Source organism: Aedes albopictus, chromosome 3 (assembly GCF_035046485.1).
Source record: "Aedes albopictus strain Foshan chromosome 3, AalbF5, whole genome shotgun sequence".
NCBI classification, from domain to species: Eukaryota; Metazoa; Arthropoda; class Insecta; order Diptera; family Culicidae; genus Aedes; species Aedes albopictus.
In genome coordinates, this window is record NC_085138.1 from 225,043,472 (window position 1) to 225,061,232 (window position 17,761).

General features: G+C 40.6%; 1 protein-coding gene and 1 long non-coding RNA gene across 2 annotated transcripts in view; both read right to left on the bottom strand.

Annotated features, from left to right (window-relative positions):
* The window catches only part of LOC134291447 (potassium channel subfamily K member 10-like), a 370,248-nt gene that overhangs the window by 223,440 nt on the left and 129,047 nt on the right, over positions 1-17,761 (bottom strand). The gene's annotated exons all lie outside the window — the stretch shown is intronic.
* On the bottom strand, positions 12,551-13,796 carry LOC134289660 (uncharacterized). Its single transcript, XR_009998599.1, has 2 exons — positions 13,207-13,796; positions 12,551-13,133 (listed from the first exon to the last, which is right to left on the bottom strand). It is a non-coding gene; the product is annotated as an uncharacterized LOC134289660 (long non-coding RNA).

The following is a 17,761-nucleotide window of genomic DNA, read 5'->3' on the forward strand; positions in this document are numbered from 1 at the left end:
GTAAACAATTGAAAAGACGCTCTTTAACATTCATCATCGTATTCACTTACACAATTATCGTTAGATTGTACTGTTTTTATCCACTACCATAACAACTCATCGGATCTTGTATACCACTTAAATTTCTTTTACACTACTTGATTTTTATTTACCTTTTCTCTTTCGCTCTCTCTATTCTTCGCAAAATATTTTGTATATAACGCACACTATAACAATCCAACTGAACGTATCAGTGGTAAGATTTTCAGCCTAATCAAAGATGGCCGACCAAAAATTCACTAATTTTTTTTTACCCCAAAAAGATTTGGGCACGCGCGAGGATTAACTTTAATACGGGACGATACGGAACGATAGATCTCCAAACATGTTTGGATATTTTGTGGTTTTTCCACTCCTCGACTCATCTTTGAACCCGCGAAGTTGCAAGCAGAATTTCCGCTGCAACATTACTAGAATCGATTACGCGACGAAACTGAACTGACGATACGAAACCACAAGCGACCGCTCGCGAGAAGGGATGAACGGAAACTGCCGGTCACAACCTCACAAGTTCATTCTACGTACTGCTATATTTACATTGCCGGTAGGCGGTATTAGAAATATGGCAAGAAAATAGGAAAAAAAACGAATATTCAAACTAGACCTAGCATATGTACAGTTTACCCTACTTGGCTATTACTTTATAAATTGGCTAAAGTTTTACTTAATTTAATATTTATGCTATAAACTCAACGAGACGTCAATTATTAACCTCATCTTTAAATGTAATTACCAAATTAACTTTACTCGACTTCAAAATCCTATTACTAAGTGTACCCACAAAAGTAGCCTCTACTGTAGTGAACGCAAACGACTCACTTTCTGACGGGGTTACTGAGTGTCTCTACCAACTGTGACGAACCAAAACAACGGCGACCGACGAGCAGTCGTCGTCGCGATTCAAAATGGACTGTGCGCGAGTGAACTAAGTGGTGGAAGAAAAATATTGCAAAACGGGATCGGAGCTGGTATTTTGGGAAAAAGTGAGAAATTGAAATCGGGGAAAAGAAAAATCTAGCTATTGGTGATACTGTGTGTTGAAAAAGGTTGTTGGAAACGAAATTGAAAAGTGAAAATTTGTCGGCACGAAAAATTTAAAATTGAAAATGGCTGACGGCACGGAATCATATCCAACGCAACAAAAGCTGGCTATGTGTGTGTGGTTTATTTACTAAGTGCTATCTACAGTATCTACATCAATATGTACAGGAGTAACGTCGCCCACCGAGATGAGGAAGAACCTGTCTATGTGTGTGATTCTAATGCTGTCTTCAACTCATCGGATCGGAATGGTGTTTTATGTATTTCGTTGGCCTACTGCGGAGCATCGGCGTACATAGCTGGTTCAACGACCGCAAAGGGATTTGTATGGAGGATTCTCTACATTCAGGTGAGGAGGTGTGTTGATATTAGTGATTTGTTTCCCTACGACTCGACCCTACTTACAAGAGGTTTTTAGACCAGTTTTCTGTTATTGTTCGCTCTCAAAATATGAGGCATACATAGCTGTAAAATCTTACAACCAGTGTTTGATTGTGTTGGGACATAAACAAATCTTTAAAAATAGAACTTTGGGTGCGTAAGTGGTTTGTTTTGAATACGCATCAACTTTATTTTGCTGTTCGTTTCTTTAATTTCGAAGCGTGAAATACGCCGAGGATTTTACTCGAGTTTACATCTTTAAGCTCATAGCAGCACGTTCCTACCCTTTTTGTTATAACCGCTTCGCTATAGCGCGGAGCTAGTTTGGCAGTAAAATCATTAGCTTTATTTGAAAGGCAAAAGTTTTTTTTCAAAACCACTTCCCCTTCAGTGAATGAAATGTTATTATTTGCACGTGTATTGTAGTTGGTGGAGTACTTGTTATATGCACGTTTAAGGTTTATTTTGACAGCTTCATGGAGTTGTTTTATGTCGTTTGACATTTTTGATGGGTCGAATTGGTTTAAGTCCGTGTTTGCCTCTCGTAATCTGGAATATTCTTCACCGGAACTGATCATGTTCCTTCCGAAATTTGTGAAATATGGTGAATACCCAGTGGAGTCATGTACGCTATTTCTGATCGCACATGCGATGTGTTGAACACCTTTGTCCCAATCTTTTTGTGATGTTTTCATAAGTGAGGCTCGAATAGCGGCCGTAATTACGCGGTTAGCCCTCTCTGTTGGGTTTGGTGCTGGATGATAAGCTGCCAAACTCCAATGTTGGACGTTGTACTTTTCCAAAAACTTTTCAAATTCTTTGGCTTTGAATTGTGGGCCGTTGTCCGATATTACTACAGCCGGTACACCAAATAGTAGAAATACGTTGTTTTCTAGGAAAGTAATGACTGCCGTTGTTTTGGCTTGACGCATTACTTGAAGCATAGTAAACTTCGAAAAGTAATCCGTTACAACCAATACCCATGAATTTCCTGAACGGGATCGAGTATACGGTCCGAGAAAATCGACCGAAATCATCTCCCAGGGTCTATCACACATTTTTGGCTTTCCGCATGGGGGATTGGGTCGGACATTGTCCGTTTTAGACTGTCGGCAGGTAAGGCACGACTTGCAATAGCGAAGGGTATCGGCGCTCATCCTGGGCCAGTAAAATCGCTCAGCGATGGCTTGAAGAGTTTTTTCAAACCCGAGATGGGCTGTGTTATGAATTTTCTGTATGTATCCCGTTTTTTCGAAACTTCGCGGTACATATTTCCAACGGAAAGTTGGGTCATCAATCTTTGCTGCATTAGCTACGAATTTGTAAATATTTCCGTTATTAACTTTAAAGTCTTTGTATTTTTCGGGAAACTGGGAAATCTGATTTTTAAGTGTTTCGTAAGGTGTATCAATTTGTTTTTGTGTTTGAATTGCTTCAATTGATCTTGACAGGGCATCGGCACTGATGTTTTCCTTTCCTTTCTTATAGACAAAATCAATGTCGTAGCCTTGGACTTTCATTGCCCATCTTGCTATTCGGGGACTTTTGCTATTGATTGACATTGATTTAAGGAAGGTGAGGCTCATTGCATCTGTTACAATCGTGAACCTCGTCCCATCCACGAAATGTCTAAAATGCTCAATGGACATTAGCATAGCTAAACATTCGCGCTCAGTTGCGCTGTATTTCCTTTGCGTGGACGAAAGTTTTTTCGAAAAGTACGCTATGCACCTACGTTCCCCGTTTATATGTTGGGTCAAGACGGCTCCGATGGCAACATCAGAGCTGTCTGTTTCGATTTCAAAGGGTATCGAAAAATCCGGGTTCGCCAAGATGGGGGGTGACGTCATAGCTGATTTTAGTCGAAGAAAGGCTTCATCTGCTGTTTTTGTCCAAGTAAATTTAGATTTACTCTTTTTGAGCAAATCAGATATAGGCGTGACGATTTCGCTATATCCATCAATAAAGCGCTGGTAAAAGCCAGCTAAACCTAGCAATCTTCTAATGTCTTTCACGTTTTTCGGAATTTGATAGTTTAAAATTGCCTCTATTTTCGAACTATCGGTTGAGATGCCCGCTTCACTTAAAATATACCCAAGATAGCGAACAGATTTTTGGCAAAATTTCGATTTTTCGATACTAATCGTTAAATTCGCAGCTCTAAGTCTATTAGCAACAATTTCTAATAACCTAAAATGTTCTTCCAGCGTTTGAGACGTAATGATCACATCGTCAAGGTAAACAAATACCCTGGGTTGCAAATCAAATTTCAAGACTTTGTTCATGAGTCTACAGAGAGTAGCGCCACTGTTCAAAAGACCAAATGGCATGGTTTTGTACCTATATAAACCTTTATTAGTCCTAAAAGCTGTGTAATCACGGCAATTATTGTCCAGTATGACCTGATGATAAGCGTCTTTCAAATCAATTATCGTGAAATACTTAGAGTGCTCAAGACGTTCCAATATGTTTACCATATTTGGAAACGGATATTCATCACGTTTGGTAATCTGGTTGAGGCGTCTGGCATCAAGGCATAACCGCCAACTACCATTAGGCTTTTTTACCGGAAGTAGCGGGTTGACAAAGTCACTTGTGCATTCTTCGATTGCATCCATTTTTAATAACCGTGCTATTTCCTTGTCTACTTCTTGCTCAATTTTCGGCGAATATTTATAAGTCGGCATTTTCTTTGGTTTTGCCTCTGGGATCAATTCGATAGAGTGTTGAATTAAGGTAGTTCTACCTATTTGTCCATCATATGATCTCGGAAATTGTTGAATGACTTTAACTAACCTTTGCTTTTCAGCACGCGTCAAATCATGTTCCGTCTGTATCGACTCTGGAGTGATTTCACTAGAATCTGGTTCTTCCAGAAAGGGTATGTTCAAGCTTTCGTCTATTCCTGGATCTGACTCAGCTGCTGGTTTGCTTTTATCTGATGTTAAACAGAAAACTAAGTTTGGAGTGATGCAGATAGAGTTAATCGAATTGTCCTGGATTTTTGTGGCTGTGTTTGGTGATGTTACATCAATCCCTTGACGTATGGTGGGACGTATGTCAAAAGCCTTCCAGAAATCGTAACCACAAATTAGGTCTTTCGCTATCTCTGGTATCACCACTGTCGGAACAACTATGGTTTTGCCATCAAATGTATATGGTATGTTAACGAAACCATAACATTTAAGATTTTCGCCGTTCGCCGTGTAAACTCTCAAATTTAGATTTTGTATTTTAAGATTCCAGCGTTTAATTAGGTCGAGAGAGCTGATTACTGAAATGCTCGCACCTGAATCTAACAGTCCAACTAGTTTGGTGCCCAAAATTTGAACGGTGATATGAGGACATGTAACCAAGTTAAGGTTTATTATAAAAACTTGGTTGAAATAATCATAATTCGAATCTCGTGGGATTTCGGGTGCATTTTGTTCAGAAGAAGGAGAATCCCTGCTGACTTCTTCTAAACTTAGTTTTTTTCATTTGCTTCTTGGCCGTGTTGGTTTGGACAGTTACTCTTAGTAACGTTAGGTTCCCCACATGCATAACAATAAATCCGTTTCTGTTCTGGGCAATAACGTGCGACGTGACCTGATTTCCTGCAGTTCCAGCAATTGATCAAAATACTCGTGTCTTCGGAAGTGGGATTTGAGATCACCTGCTGAGGTACCGTACTGTTACGTACTGTATCTCTTTTTAAATTTTTGCTTCGAAAAGCTTTGGAACCGTAGAGAGCATTAATTTCTTCACCCTCCTCATCATTTAGGTTTAAATTTTCAAAGTCGTCCAAATCGATTTGGTTTACGTTTTGGACGTGTCCTCTTGTAGCTGTGGTTAAGAACAAGCTTGGTTCCAAAGAGTCAAACTGGTAGCAATAATCTGCCAAATCATTAATTGAATTGATTTGCACCAATGCTAGGCGTCTTCTGTAAGACAATTTCGTGTTTTCAAAAATCAGTTTCAATTTTTGTCGCTCATTCATTCTTTGCGTCAAACTTTGTGAAAGACGTTCCATGTCCGCCAAATATGCACTGAAGCGTTCATTCGGGCGTTGTTTCCTCTCCCGCATTTCGTCCTCAATAGCTTTGTCTTTATTGGGATTCTCGAAACTCATTGTGAGATAGTGTACTAAATGACCCCATGTAGTAAACTTCTCCCAGTATGTTAAATACCATTTGCGAGCTTCGCCTGTAAAGAAGATGTAAGCCTGTTGCAACAGCTCATCTTCGCTTACACGGTTTGCCTTTGCTAAGATCGTAACTTGTCTTATGAATTCTGCAACCGACAGCGATCTTGGCCCTACTTCCCCACTGAAGAAAATTTGCCATTTTTCTATCTTAATACGCAGATTATTGTGGTAATTAGGCGGCGGTGGTGGTGTTGGTGTGTGTACTGAAACATTAGGCAGTCTTGGTGTAACCCTATCATTCACGTTACGAACCTGCTCTGTATGCATAGTTTGGGAGTAATTCGTGTGAGAAGTGTTTGTAGCGACATTATGGGTAGGGTTTGGTAACACGGAAGAAATATTTGGAGTGGGAAGGCTAGCCCAATCGTTGATGTAATTTTTCAACGCATCACTTATCGCACTCCTGATAAAATCTTTCAGTTCACCCGTAAATAGACCGGATAACTGATTCTGATAATTTGCATCCTCGGCTTGCGCTGGTGGATTATTCAATGTTGGAGATTTCCGGGTCGCTCCCCTTGTTCTTCCCATTTCGTTTTCGATTTGTTCATTCAAATCTATCGCATTGGCAGCAGCTACCAGATCATTGCGTCGTATTCCAGGGATTTGATTCCCAGGTGAAGACGTAACGTGAGGTGGTGCGAAAGAGATGTTGGGTGTTGTTTGTGGCATGGGTGGGTCGAAACTTAGCATTGGGTTGAGTTGAAATTCTTGAGCTGTTGGGTTCAATGGCAAAGTTTGTCTACGTAAATTCTCGTTTAGTGGTACTGTGGTTTGATTTGATGCTGTTATGCCTTCTGCTATGCCTCCTGTGAAGTAAGTATCCAATAGCAATCTCACTTTTTCCAAAAATACCTGTTTTGATTTGTTGTCATTAGTTGGGGCCCTGTTGATCCGGTTGCCTAAACTGATTAACTTTGAACGTAATCTGTTAGTGACCTGCCGCTGTAGTTCTGAACTAATCGCCGTAATCGTTTGCAGTATGTACGGAATTTCATCTTCAAGTGGAACATTCGAGTTGTAAATGCGAGGATTTTTTCTGTCTTCTTTCAAAAACGACCGTAAATCGCGACGTTTAACTTCGATAGAGCCATCTGTATGGCCACCACGGATCGCGAGTTCGTAATCAACTTCGTGTTCGTCAAGATCGTCCGCGTGATAATCGTACATTTGTATCATTTTGGAAACAAAAAACTATTTTGAATTTTAATCTAGAAAAAGTGCGCAAAAGAAAATTTTATAGAGAGATCGAAAATAAAAATAAAAAGAAATATCCTAAAAATTCGCTAGTAATTAATCCGATAAAGGTACTGTAATTCAAAAAAAAGTGAATCGTAGATGAGCTTTTAAGTTGGGCGCCAATATGTAACAGGATAAACCTCAGTTTTTGGCCGCTACGATACGATACAAAAATGCTAACCAGAATTTTGCCTCGACCGAGGGTTACTGTCACAGTTTGGGGCAACTTTTGTAGTGCGCTAGCGTTTTATCGCAAACGAGACAAACGAGGTCCACACTTAGCACAACTACCCTTCAGTTGCGACCGATTACCCAATCCCGTTGAAGTGGTACAAGTCCCACTTATGCGCCAACACACTTTACCGGTGTGATGCGGAACCGCGTGTTTTGTAAAACTGCCCGATTAGCTCACTCAGGGCGGGTTTTGGGGACGATCCACTCAACCAAAAACTAACGAAACGGAACCAAAGAAACAACCATGCTAAGAAATTTGGATTTCGTTTACAAAAGAACACTAGTGATGTGGGCAAAATTGAGTATTTATATTCAACGATTCTACGATCTTCTCTAGCCCTAAACTATTGTGCGCGCACTTAAAAGGGAGTGTATTATTACAAAAGATCTAACCTGTTGGCTACTATATTCTAGATTGGGTATGACTCACGTGACTCACGAAGTGACGGTTGGAGCGATGATGGCAGCAGGGTATCGATGCCGTACACCGGGCCCAGATCTCCTTCCGGGTGGCTCGACGGTGCAAGGCGGCCAGCGGATTGCCGGCGGTAGGACGGTGGTGTGGCTTACTTGATGGGTTGACGACGTCGACTAGGTGGCGTGGCACTGCCGGATCTTCCGGCTGGTTCACTTGTTGGCTTGGCGGAGCGGCGACGCTTGGACGGTCACCGGCGAACTTGGCTAGGGCACGTGGGCTCACTGGAGAACTTGACTAGGGCACGTGGCCGGCTGATTGCCAGCTGGGTAAAGCCGTGACTTGGCGGAGCGGCGACGATCGGACGATTACCGAAGGACTTGGCTATGACACGTGGGATCACCGGAGAACTTGGCAAGGGCACGTGGCCGGCTGATTGCCAGCTGGGTCACGCCGTGGCTTGGCGGGGCGGCGACGCTGGAGTTAATCTCCAGAAACGGGAATTTCCGGTATTACGATTCGGCGTGGTCACTATGCCAGTGGATTTCCGGCGGCGGAACGTGGTTCCTGTGGCGGATTTTGAACGATCCACAAGCCGGCAGGATTATCGCGGAGGAAGGTCCGCTTCGTTAACCAACTGACGATCTGAACCCGATGCCGGACGGTGGTCCGTAATGGAGGATCGGCTTTTGCCGACGCGGGGATAGCGATGAAAAGCCAACCGTCGTTTGCAGTTGAGGTTTCTTCCGTCGTGGCCTTTCACACCCGATTTGTTCGGAACGAACACTGTTGCACTGAAAGCGGCGAGCACACTGTTGCACTGATAGCGGCGAGCACACTGTTGCACTGATAGCGGCGAGAATTCGCCGGTATGCTGCTGGTGCCTTCAAAACCTGCCACTACTGCCGTATCTCTGGAGGCATCCGACTTCAGGTAGAACTGCCTAAATATCACCAAGTTAATCAAATGCCACACACCAATATCTATAACTTCCTACCTTTTTATGATTGCTCACACAGCCCCTTGTGGCTTTTAATTTCACTGATTCGATTTGGGATAAACTTTAAAACTCAACTTTCTTCTACGACGACCAAAGTTCAAAGAGGTCTGGTTGTTCTATTTAACTTTCTAAGAAACCTCGCTAGAGGTGGACTGAGATGTCAAATTTAACTGATAAGGCTCATCAGTTGGCAAATGTAATGATAAGATGTAAATAAACCTATCAGTATAACTGTTATACACGGCGATTGCTCACCGGTCGCTCTAGATGTGTCCTGGCTAATTTAGCGTTAGTGAAGCTATCGCTTTTAAATTGGACCGCAAATATGAAACGTTCGTTTCGTGCTTATGCGCGAGCGCACAGGTTATTGCTCGCAATACTGTTACACCCCAAGGCTCACATTTAGGTCCCCTTCTTTTTATTTTATATGTTAATGGCATTTCTTTTGTTTTAAATAAATTGAGGATTCTTATATACGCTGATGATATGAAGCTATTCTTGGAGATCAATAATGACGATGACTACATAGTCTTTCAGAATGAAATAAAAGTTTTTCATACGTGGTGCTGCAAAAGTTTATTGGAGCTTAATGTAAAAAAATGTAATATTATAAGTTACAGAAGGAAACAAAACACACCAAGTTTTCAAGTAGTATTAGGAAGCGAATATGTTACACGTTGTGAGAAAATAAAAGATCTAGGGATTGTTTTAGATTCCAAACTAACATTTGTGGATCATTATAATGCAATTACTCATAGAGCAGGCAACATGCTTAATTTTATAAAACGTTTTAGCTATCATTTTCAAGATCCTTATACACTCAAAACACTTTATGTTTCTTATGTACGTTCAATTTTAGAATACTGTTGTGTTGTTTGGTCGCCTTATACTAAAAAATATGAAGAACGTATAGAGTCAATTCAACGTCAGTTTTTACTATATGCATTACGTAACTTAGGTTGGTCTGTAATGCCTCTGCCATCGTATGAATCACGTTGCTTGTTAATTAATCTCCAAACATTGAAAAGGCGCCGAGAGTGTGCGATGGTGTCGTTTATCAATGATGTTGCCACTCAACGCATTGATTCGTCTAGTATATTGTCAAAATTAAATTTATATGCTCCAACTCGCCAACTGCGTAGTAGAAACTTATTTGCTGTAGATTTTCACCGTAGTAATTACGCTAAATTCGGTCCACTAAATCAGATGATGTCCACTTATAATCAACATTGTGAAAGGATTGATCTTACCATGACGCGGACAAAATTGAAAAAATACTTTTATGATACTCAAAACCAAGGAACTTAATAAATATTGTTAAGTGGAATAGTGCAATATAAAATGTACAACTAAGCTTACTTATGTAACTAACGGTCTACGAATGATTGACGTCAAATAAATAAATAAATAAAATGAAGGTCTCACCCTTCCGTTGTTTAAATTCTCTAATCTGAGCTCTAATTCCTCGATCCCTATTTGGATTGCCATATCTGAAACGGATTTCACTCTCAAATCTTTTCCAACTGGTGAGGTGTTCTTCCCTCGTAAACCACCAGTCATAAGCTTCTCCTTTCAACCTGCGGTGAATATTCATTAACAGTTCCTTCCTCGATACTCCTTCATGTCGCGCTAACTTCTGAATCCTGTTAAGGAAATCCTCAACCTGGATTGACCTACTGTCGCCTGAGAAATTTAAATCCCAATTTTCTACTCTCGACTTCCTATACTGCTTCTGGCTATACTCCGATTCACTAGACGATTGCGATCGCCCACGGTTTTTCCTATGACGATCGCTTCTACTAACCTCCGACCTACCTGATTTTCTAGACCTGCTCGCATCCCTATCTTCTTCTGAATCACTTTGAGCATACTTCCTTGTCCTTTCTCTTGACTTTCCTTTTCTAGGTCTTTCCGCGCTGCTCTCTGAACTGTACCGATTACGACGCCTAACTTTCTCTTTGCTTATTCTCTTTCTGTCGCAACTGTCCTCTCTTTCTCTACTGACGCTTCTTAGTGATTTCCGACTCTTGTTGCTCTCCGGCGGTCGTCTGTCACTCTTGCTCCTATTTCCTACCTTTTCAAATTCTTTAAGTGGTTTTCGGTTCTTACTGCACTCCGGCGACCGGCTGCCACTACTGCTCCTAGACTCTCTACTCCTTGAACGAGATTTGCGGCTCTTAAAACTCTCCGGTGGCCGTTCCTCATCGCTCTTTTCCCTGTCACTTTTTACTATGGTTTTCCTTTGAAGCTTCTCTTGTTTCCATAGTAAAAACTCTTTCCATTCTTTTTCTAACTCCTTTTGCTTCTCGATCGCTCTATCCTCCTCCTTCCTTTTCTTATCAGCTTCGTCTTGATCGGTAGTGTTGTCTATTCTACTCGAACTGGATCCTTTTGGATCCTTCTCCTGGATGGTCGGATCTTTGATTCCTTCCTCCGATTCCATGAAAATCTTCTGCTCAAACGATCTCAAAATTTCCTCTATCTTCCTACAAACTTCAATCTGTTTAACCGCCTCTTCCTCAGTCTCAACGATTGCACTATTTGCACGAATTAGATAATGACGAAGTCTTGAAATCAATCCATGGTCAAACATTTTACTCAAGTCGGAAGATATTGACTTCACCATCTCTTTAATGGTTTTGATTTCATCCTTAAAGAGATGTTTTCCCTTACACCTAACTCTCGTATTCCTCTCTTCTTTCATCAACCGGCGCAAAAACCTTTGCCGATCCTCCAAAGTTTCCCTACGGTCGACTACCTGTTTTCGGAGCCTCAAATCAAAATCCACCTCGTCAGCCAGCAAATGTTCGGCTTCTGGCAATATATACGGACTACTCATCTTGAGGCTTGTCCAAAAACGAAAAAAAAACTTCAACTTAAAAAAAAAATCAAATTCAATGCAAGAATTCAATTTAATTTCAAATAATATTCACACCAATTCAACTCAAATTCGTTGTTTCAAACAAAGTTCAATTTGACCTAACCTAACAAAATCAAAACACTTAAACACTAGAGAAAAACTAAAGATATCCTAACCTAAAAAATCAAAATTAGTTTACTATAAAATTCAAAATCAGTTCACTATAAAATTCAATGTATATCAAAGCAGTTCAAATAAAAACTTAACCTAGAAAATCAAAAGGAACTAAAATTCAAACCGGAAATAAAAATTTAAATTTCGAATTCAAACTGCAATTTAATTCAATTTAGCTGAGTAACTGCTGAAAAATTTCATAAAATTTTGACGTTGGGCGCCAAATGTAACCGTTCCGATTCTTCGCGAGGTTTTTCTAAACTCGGTGGCTTAAGCGCCACTCTCGGGTAATCGAGAGACCACCTGTCGTGTTAACTTTGCCCGACTATTGAAAGACCTTTCCCTCAGGGGACTCGCGAACGGCTTTAATGAAATTTATAAAGGGACTCAACAAACTAGAGAAACGCCAATTAACTTCCCCTTTTTCCTTAACCCGCTTATCTAGAAGGAACTCTGACTTAGCTCCTTTTACCGCTTGGACTTGATAAGTAGAAGCATAGGGATTCAATTCACCCCAAACGGGAAGAAAAAATGGTGAAGTAGTGAATTCAAATTATTAAACTGTTTAAAACAAATTTTATTTAACCTACTTCGACTCTCAAAACTTGACTTCAGAAATTAAGAACTATTCGGGTTGGACTTGATCATATTCGGAAATACGGGTGGGGAAGGGAAACAATCATGGCCATGAATAAAGTTTCCACGTACCTGCGCAGGATTTTCCTGTAGCGGCGACTCCGACGGTTTGCCGGCGAACGACGGCAGGTCACTGTGGCTCCCGAAGTTCCTCGTAGCAATGGCGGCGACGAGATTGGACTACCGACGACGCTGCGATGGTGGCACGCAGCACGATGACTGAGCTCGGGAAGTATAGCCGAATTATCGTTGCGGAGGAGGTGGTCGCTGGACGGAAGGCTTCCGATTTGGTGATCCTCGAGAGCTCTGGCAACGACGGAATGTCGTGCGACCCGGGTTTTGACCTTCTCCTAGGGACCGGGGCCAACGTACCCTTCGCACGGCTTCACCCTCGGTGGGCTCTACCGCGCGCGATGAAATGAAACCCTTCGCCTTCGGATAGGGTCCGGTCCTACGCGCGACCCTTGACAACGCACGCGGACCGTGCTCTCGGTACTCTGTCCACCGGGGGGGTTGTAGCGTGAGGTGGACGTAAACGACGGTAATTGGCGGCCGTCGGAGGTCTTCGTTCGATGACTAACGACTTCACCTCCCTCCGTTTAACTACCTTTTAAAAGGCGGGCCTTAGCGGACTCCCGAGCTCAAAAAAACCGTCCGGACTCGTAGGACGAATAACGGTGGCGGGAAACCGCCACGGGAAACCCCAGTGTGACTCCGCTTGTCACGAAAGAATTTGCTGAACCAGCCCGTACAATAAAAAAAAGCGCCTAAGCGCTGGAAAAGTCCAACACGAAATAGCACAAATTAAAATTTAGTCGAGTAACTTCCCTAAAATCTAACAATTACCTTTTTTTGTACAAATCCAACGATCGACGTAGAAGGATCGCGAAAACCACGGTCTTGCAGACCGGAAACACGTACAGTTTTACTAAATTTCAAAAAAAAAGAACACAAACGTTTTAAACAATTTACACGAATTCACCATTTCACACAAAATTCACCTTCGGTACGCAGACGAAGGGCACAAAATCACTATTAAAAGTTTCACTAACGTCGTAACTAGAAAACCGCGATAACTTCTACAGTCCAGCCTTGTAGCGAACGAATAAGAACGAGCTTTAGTCAAACTTCCCTTAAATAACATTCACTAAACAATTCCCCTATTATCTCAATTATCGCGCCAACGAACGAATTCGAATGGCGATAATCTTTTTTTGGCGTCTCCCTAGGTTCGTCAAGATGGTTTACATGAGATACATATATTCAGGAGCCATTACTGCACTCACATCGTCATTATGGCATCTTAGCCGTGACACAAACCAAAACAAAATTACATCTAGTTCTTAATGCATACAGGCAAAGTCAATACGAATGATGATTTCGAATCTAACCTAAAATTATCTCATGGTCAAGCAAACGTTTGTTCCAAAATAAGCGAATCCAAAACGGCATTTTACTTAAAAGGAGAAAAACGTCAAACGTTTTTCAATTTAATACAAATTTAAGCAAAATATCTATACTGAATGGCTAATTCAATTAAACTCAAAGAAGATTTATTTTGCTTAAAAAGATAAAAACGTCAAAACGTTACAACCTGAACCAATGTGGCGCAGTCCAGTAACTGCTTTGTCGGACAGCTTCTGACTGGGGGACAGATATCGCCATCATAGCGGATCTATACCGAGATGGGTCCGGAAAAATGGCAATGTACAACGGGTAAACATTATGCTCCTTCGCGGTGGTCAATCGAGCAGTTCACGCAGATGCTGGACTGTACGACGACCGTGATGACAAGGCGATGACCGACGGTAATAGTGGGGATTTTTAATGCTTGGGCCGCGGAATGGGAAAGCCGTTTTACGAACCTGTGGTATCAGATCCTGCTAGAGTCACTGGTAATAAATAGTTCGTGTTGGAGTGTAGACGATGGCTACACTTACATGCTCAGAAAACCGTTCTGATAAACGTGAACAAACAAACAAACAAACAAAGAGGAGGGGAACAGTGCAGTAGTGACTCTGGATATGACTCTTCTCTCGTCTACACCAACACACACTACGTAGATCTCCCTGTTCAGGTGTCTGTTGAGCAGATTATACCCCCATGGTTTAGAAGAAAAAAATGAGGAGGCCAATACCCAAGAAACGATGCGATTGGGTGTCAATAAAGAATGTACACAGAAAAAAGTATTCGTCAAAAATGCCCTAATTCAGTCTTACACAATACTAAGACATTTGTGCACCGATAAACACATGGTTTGCCATACTCTCTTTAATTTTGAAAGAAGAAAAGGCGACAAATCACGAACACGTGCGCAAACAAATTTTGTACAAAACAATCAAAAATATGGAAATGACGCACGATTATATTGTTAAGATGTTGAATACCGTAAAATTGGGGTGGGACTAGTGTTTCATACGTCGTCGCAAATAGGAACTGTTTCTAAACATTTTAAGCAAAAAATCTTGCTGAAGTTATCAAAGAATGATTCTTGTACGACAGGAATGGGTGGGCGTGGTCTCAGAATTGACACGACTAATAATTTAAAGGATAAAGTAACGTTTAAGATCTGTTGCATTTTTTTTCGGGCACACAACTTTTCAGGACTGTTCTGACTGTTCTGTTACTTGCAGCTATTGCAAACTGGTCCAGAATTGGTATAGGAAAGTACAGGAATTGAAACAATCCCAAATTTCCAAGGTTTTGATTTAGCGGATTCGGTGATCTGGAGTTCACTACACTCTGTCCAACCGAAATGAATTGGGTTCTGGCTGAAACTAATCCTTAAAAAGCGAATAGCGGCGTTTGTTCCTTACAATCTAGGTTAACTAACGAAATGCTGCTAAATCAGTGTCAGATGACGTTGTGCAAAAGCTCAAAATAGGCGTCTAGGAAAAGGCACGCACTTTTGGATACAACACATCTAATTGACTGTATTTGATATGTTTTTTTTTGTGCTTTACTGTTGAATTTAACATTTGTTCCTTGTAATAATACTACGTTTCCGTTGACCACTTTTTTCTGCGCACATTCATTAGGGTAATTCAAGTATTTTGGACAGGCTGAAGACAACGTTGGAAAAATCGTCCCCTAGCTTCCTTAGAAAGCAATTGATTTTTCTGCAAAGTTATTAATACGCTTATAACATGATTGTAATTTGCGTTCCTGATAATAAAACCTTAACGAAAGCATTTTACGGTGAGCAAATCACAATTTCCTATCGCCTGTCAGAGTTGCATTTTGGACACCGAATATATGTTTTGGACACCTTCAGGGATATAATTTGGACAGGGCAATTATCTCAATGTTCAGCCATGAATACTGCCAAATCATGGAAATAGCATAAATTAATCAATATTTTCTTGCAAATAATCAAATTTCTCCGCTTAACAGGCATCTATTTTGATAACTTTTGCAGTTTTTGGTAAAATCGATAAAATATCGCCAGACCCACAGAATACGCCTCCAAGCAGGGTTCTTGATTTCCACTTTTCATCCTCTTCCACATTCGAATACAATCAGCAGCGAACGGTTGTCACTTTAGTTCGTGTGCATGCTTGTCAGCGACGATAGCATTCTCCGGCGAACGGTGGGAAGCCACACTTACAATTTAAACATTCGTCCACATTCGCATCGCAAGCGATTGAGCGGTGATGCGATTCGTGAGTGATATTGCACATACGAATTTTTGAAGTTTTCAAAAAATGTTCATTATTTTCTTTGTTTATCTAGCATTTCTACAACAATACACTAAAAATGTATGCATTACATGCAGAAATTCTCTTCTAGTTATGATAATAGCCGCTTCGATCGCTTACCAGCATTCGTCACCATTCGCCATTCATTCTATCACTTGCGATCAAAACTGCGACGATCGGCAACGAATATCCATGTCAACCAGCTTGCGCTTCGCTTCCCACTGATGATGGGGTTGGATGTTTGATCATGACAATCCGTTTGCAGCATCTTTCTCGATTCGCTTCAGCAAAGAGGAGTGAATATGAATGGAGTGAGGCGAATATACCGGTCCTTGCCTCCAAGTATGCAATCGCACAGCATCGCCATGTAATTCGTCTGATGACCAAAATATATTTACAGTAGAAAACTTGTAATATATTTTGTACACCACCTATTTTATGCGATCTAGATGAATGTTAAGAGATTGGCTGCCTAATGCTGCTTTATTGGACATTTTTCATTGCAATAAGGCATTTAAATTTCTTACAATTACACTAGTTTACAGCATTTTTGAACTCGGTAAGCTGATGATCGTTTTTGGTGTAGAATCATGCCCTGAGTTCAAAAACGCAAAGGAAAAAAATTACAGTAGAGCGGAAATTTTTTCGACTTTCCATACAAGGCTGATGATTAGAAATCGATTTTTGTTCTATTTTTAAGAAACGTCACTCACTTCACACATCTCATTCTCCGTAATCAATGCTCTGATTGAGCTGAATTTTTTACTGTAACTCGTCTACATATAAGATGTCAAATAAACGTTGAAAAAGAATTTTTAGATTATTTTTTTCTTATTGAAAAAAATACATTTCTTCATATATTTTTGGAAATTTGGCTAAAATTTAAGGAGATCGTCCCTAAAACTCGCCAATATCTTGAATTTCATCAATCTGACGCCAAACCTGCATTCAGATGATCGAAAGGTATTATATTCAGCTTTTAATTTATGTAAAAAGATTTAAAATTGGTCCAATAAAACGGAAGATATTTGAATTTTATTAGATTCCATATATTAAAAAGTTGTAAAACTCGATATTGAGCTAAAATTCAAAAACTGTTCTACTTTAAATTTTTTGAAGCACGGTTTCGAAATCAGCGCTAAATTATGCTTTAAAAATGTTGGTCGTTGACAGAAGTTCACGACTTTCGTTTTATTTTGTAAACTAGTGTTATTAATTCATCGATTTTGAGGTGAATATTGTATGTGACTGTGAAGTGTCGTCTTGCATACCTGTGCATTTGAAGGGTTTTAGTAAAACAATTTACATTTTCGATAATTTTAAAGTAAATTCTTAATTGTTAAGCGTATTTTCAACGTAAGTCATCAGAATAGGGTCTGTTTGATACAATAATCGATATTGAAAAGTATCTACTTTTATTAGCTCTCCGGAACAAGACATACATCGCCGTGCATGTCCAAATTACATACATGTCCAAATTATATTTTTTACCCTAGTCGTTGATGTATAGAGAGGCGGTGAGGGCGCCAACATTCGTTGAGGATCTAGTATATTGAGGGACCTGCGCTGAGAACTGAAGCGATCGAGACAATGCAGTGCAATGCTGGCGGATCGATGGTCTTAGGATAAAGCTGATGAAGAAGAGCGTCGGGATACTTCCTTGAGAGTTTTGTCAGGTGAACCATAATTTGGAGCTCTTTTTTTGTTGATAACGCGTTCTAAAAGTTCCTGTCATTTCAAAATATTTTACAGCAGCCATGATCCTTATCATTACTAGCTATCCCACTAGCACAGAAGCAATATATGTATAAGAAAAGAATGTGAAATCTGTACCTGCACGAGTATGCTTCCACTGACT